Raw genomic sequence first — 5,263 nt, forward strand, 5'->3', positions numbered from 1 at the left:
GCCGAGTGCCGGCGGCGCCCGCTAGAGGGAGCGGCGGCGCCCTGCAGCCGTACGGGGGCGGGGGCCGCCGAGGCGCGGCCTGGCCCTGCGCGCTGGGCGCTGGCGGAGGGCGGGTGAGCGGGACCGCGCAGCGGCTTCTCCTCAGCCGAGCCCACCTCGGTGAGCCGAAGGGCGGGAGACGCCTTTGCGGTGTATCACCCTGAGTCTGAGTCTCTAGCACCACACGAAGCTGGGGAGTCCCGCTGGGCTGGCAGATGGTGCCTGCGTCGGTGTTCACTGCCGCTTCCCTCTGCCTCTCCGTGCAGGCACTCGGTTCGCGCCCAGCTGGCTCTGGTGCCTCCCTCACAGGTCCCGCATCTCAGCCTGCTCACGGGGAACTGCAGATCTGCCAGAGACCTGGGAATCAGCAGAAGTACATAGGAAAGGCAAAATACGGAGTTTGAGATGCTACTAGCTTAGTAAGGAGAGAACACTGATAGCTGCCTGTGCGTGCCAGCTAATATATCTTAATGCTACTCAGGTTGTCCTCAGATTTACTGAAAAAGTGCCAATGTAATTGCTGTTTGGGACGTTTCTTGAACTGCCTTTGCACAGGCAACTGTGGACCCCCATCATTCACCTCTGCTGATGAGCTCAGCTGATGTCAGCAGAGGAACCCTGTTAGGGGTGAGCCTGGGTGATTTAAAGGGTGATCCAAGGGATGGAACACCTTCCCCGTGAGATCAGGCTGAGGAAGCTGGGGCTGTTCAGCCTGGAAAAGGCTATGGGGAGACCTGAGAGCAGCCTGTCAGTATCTAAGGGAGCCTGTAAGAAAGAAGGGGACAGTCTCTTTAGCAAGGTCTGTCGTGATAGGATATGAGGTTTCAAACTAGAAAAGGGGAGATTTAAATTGGATATAATGAAGAAGGTTTTTTTACAATACTGGTGGTGAGGCACTGGCACAGGTTGCCCAGAGAGGCAATGGATGCCCCGTCCCTGGAAACACTCATGGTCAGGCTGGACAGAGCTTTGAGCGACCTGATGTAGCTGTAGGTATCCCTGTTCACTGCAGGGGAGTTGGACCAGATGGTTTTTAAGGGTCCCTTAGAACTCAGACAATTCAGTGATTGTATAATTTAAATGCTCTAATGCTTCTCACTGGGAATGGAGGGGCTTTCTGGAGAGGCCACCAGTGATGCATATTCCATGTAATGGGATAGAAGCTAAGTGAAAATAAACAGCAAAGTGACAAGCTTTAACCTCCAGGCCAAAAGAAGCCCATCTCCTGTTATCTCCTGTGACACTACCATGGGATAGCTCAGATGAATCCTTGTCTGTAGCCTGAATGCTTTACCTCATTATCAGATAAATGATATTAGCGTTGATAACACAACACCACTGAAAGTCCTGGAGCCCTGAGTCACTTATGCTTCAAAAAGAAAAGCTGCTGTCACTATGGAAGATAGAGAATTGACCAATCCAATGCAAAGACATACAGTTCAAGGTTGGGCTTTTATTTAAGGCAAAATATAATCACAGCTTTAATATTAATATCATGGATATACACAGTTTGTTCTGCCACTATGAAGCTTAGTATTATCACTGCTTTTAAAAAGCTATAAAATCTATTTTCTATCATAATCTACAATACAAAACTAATACAATAAACACATTCTGTAAGATCACAGTGTTTAAAACATTAGAAGAGCAGGTGTCCTGCTTTTAAACAATAAGGTGCATTTCTAAAGAATCAAATCAATCTTGATTCTAAAGAGACTGTACGACAGTATGGCTGCAAATAGCTATTCCACTGAGACATGAATCTAGGATGTAGCATATACTCAAGAAATCAATACTGAATATTGGAATATATTGAAGTGTTAACAAGAGAAACTGGACATAAAGTAATACCCTTTATTAGTAATGCCATGGAAATTCCCTGTACTTTTTATTGGTATTGGCTTTCATGCATATAGCAGACATTTTGAGCAAAAATGGGTATAAAATTGCTATCAGAAAGGACCCTGTGTATGCTGGCTTTCCTCTTAACATGTGAGCAAGTATGAGTAATCCCATGGGACTCGTACTGAGGAAAGTTTGCAGGTTTGGGGCCCAGAATGATACAGTTTTGCCCCAGTTTCACACATGTGGAAGGATGTAACCCTGCATGCCTGAAATCAAATGAAGATTCAACACTGACATAAGTGGGTTGCATATCTGGCCCCTAAAATGAGAGCTTGAGGTCAAATCAGTGGCAAAATTACACCTTTGTTAGAAAACTTTCTCATTTTGTGTGGTAATGGTAATGAAGACAAAAGCAGAGCTTAATTTCAGGTCAGGCAGCCTTTCTCTTCTATATGAAATAGAATCTAATATTTGAATGGGCTTTGTTCTTATCAGTTACAGGATACAATTAAATTCAGGACTTCTACATAAGACTTTCTGGGCAGTATGCATGAATGATAGAAGGTTTGGGTTGGAAGGAGCCTTAAAGACTGCCTTGTTCCAGCCCTGCACTGGGCAGGGAAACCTCCCACCTGGTTATGTATAGACATGCAGTGGTGTTGATGAGTGTCATTGCATTATAAAGTATCTTTCATTCAAATACCATTTTACCACTAAGCAAAGTAAGTTTTTAAGGAATTTTCTACCATTTTAGTTGGTATTTCTGTGCTTGACCTAAATGCCTCCATCTTCTCTTTGAGTGATCATACAATGAACAATGTCAAGAGACTTCCTTGTACACATTAAAGATAAATGCTGTCTTATGTATTTTCAGATAGACTGCTATTTATGGATGGATTTTTTTCCAGGGCATGATTTTTAAATATATACAGTATAGGACCAACAGTGATGCCAATGACAATACAAGTTCATCAGAAAATTTAGTAAGTGAAAGACAAGTTGAAAAGTTTGGGTGTGTTAGTTTTCTGGGTATTTTTTTAACTGTTTAAGCATCCGCAGTGTACATTACTTTTATTCTATTAAATGATAGGAGAAGGCAGTAGGTTTAGCTACAGGCAATTCCTTCATAGGCAGATTTTTTTCAGCATATGATAACTGCTATAGTGGCAATGAAGGCAGCTATGACCACCTGTAAAGTATAGTGCATACTGTACCCCTGTCTGTGCAATGAATCAAACTGTGCTATTCTCTTGGAAAATGCCTGTTCACATCCTTAAATTGCTGTATTGTTTTGGGCCCTGAGCATTTTTGGATTATGGCTTTGAATTATGTTGTTCCCTCATTAATGTGATTTTTGGTCATTTTCTTATTTATTTTTAATTTGGCTTTATGCTGCTTACTACTTAATCCAGGACACAATTATATAAACTCAGATGTCTTCTCAGAGCAATCGCAAGATTGCTGATAGCCAGCAATTGCTCACCTGTGTATTTCTTCACGGGAAGATTGCTCTTTGCAATCCACAGAACAATTCTTACCCCTGATAAACTACTTCCTACAGATTACAATATGCACTCGTGTCAGTGAATATTCAGTCTGTGTAGGAGAAGATTACTGCACCTGAGATTTATTTGGCAGACCTTGGAGATGCACTCTGTCCATGGATCTAACAGGTGAAAATTTCAAAAGAAGTAATAAGGATATATCCTCAAAATGCATGCATATGCTAAAATTGTTCTCTGTTTTCATAAAACATGCAGTATGTTGGCAGATGCTATAACTGTATATGCAGATAATGCTGTAAGTAAAAAAGATTGATTGCTTGTGAACATTTTCATTGAAGCACATTGCACCTGTATGTTTCTGAATACATCAGATACCTACCTATATATATATTTTTTCCATAGAATTATAGAATAATATAATTATTAAGTTTGGAAAAGACCATTAAGATACCCATAGAATTAAAAAAAAAAAACCTATTCAATAATTGTCATATTGTCTGTATGTTGATATACTTATTACTACAACATCAAAGTGGCATTATTTAATTTCATTGAGTAGTGACAACAGTGATCACTTTAGTTGCATTCATTTGTGCATATTTCCCAGAACTATTTAAATGCATGTTTTGAGATGTTCATCCATTCCACTTATTTCTGATTGTCGGTAGAACTGAGATAGCGGAGAAGTGAACACACTTCTCTTTTGTTTTATTTAATGATGCCTATCATCAATGAAAGTTATTCTACAGTATAATGATTTTTCCTTAGTAGGTGGGAAATGGCCTAGGAGAGAAAAGACCACCTAGGAGTCTAAAAATAATGTAATGCAAATAAGTGGAACAGTTCCCTTCAGCAAAATTAATTGATTTAATTTTCAAGAACAAAAGCATGGGCTGCTTGTTCAGCCTTCCAGACTTATTCATAGACTGGGAAGGAAAGGTGGGGAAAGTGAAAGAAGCAACAGTGCACACAAAGAAGATACTGAAAGCAGTAGCACAAAACAAGAATACTGTCATGCTGGTAACTTGTGAATAGCAGGAAAAAATAAAGATGTATTTGTTAGAACTGTACTGTTGCTGAAACGTACTGCATGTGGCTCTACGAATCCTAATATCACTAAAACTTGACATCACAGATCTAACTTCCTTCAAAATTATTCTACAACAGTAACCTATAGATGACATACCAAAAGTCATGAATAGTATATAGCTCCTTAAACAGGTTTCTAATCTACAGCTTTACTCACAGACAGCACCACACAAACACATGTACATCACAAATAAGCACCAATACCCACACAATGCATCCTCTTGGCTTTAACAGCATAATCAGAAATACTATTGTATCACTTAAAGTCCTATTGCCTACACTTTAGAAACTTAACAAAGTAGAGAGACTAATGTGCACGGGTGACTTGATAACTTGTGTTTTACACTTTGAAAGAGGCTTCTGAAGTTTCTGGTAATGCAGTCTTTTGTCACAGCGCTGTGGCAGAATCTATTCAGGAATATGATCTTCCAGTCTCTTAGTTTGATTGTGGAGCAGGAGGAAGTAGCAGGAGGAAGTATTCTCAGCATCCAGCTGAGAATACCCAACAAAGGACACATAATTGATTTCCCCAAGCGGTACAGAGGAAACGCAAAGGACCTAATTTTTTTTATCACATTGAAAGTGCTGAAGGCTCTAGTCAGGTTGCTTTCCTATCCATGTCTTAATTGCAACAAATTAAGATTGCAACAGCATTTATGTAAACAATACAAAGTTAAAAAAAAAAAAAAAAAAAAAAAAGCTGAAGAGTATTAAAAGATGAAAACTCCTGTCCACTTAATGACTGGCAATTTCAGAAGAGGCTTGGAGTATATGGATGCTGTGTT

This window comes from Phasianus colchicus, chromosome 1 (assembly GCF_987193195.1).
Source record: "Phasianus colchicus chromosome 1, bPhaCol1.hap1.1, whole genome shotgun sequence".
Lineage (NCBI taxonomy): Eukaryota > Metazoa > Chordata > Aves > Galliformes > Phasianidae > Phasianus > Phasianus colchicus.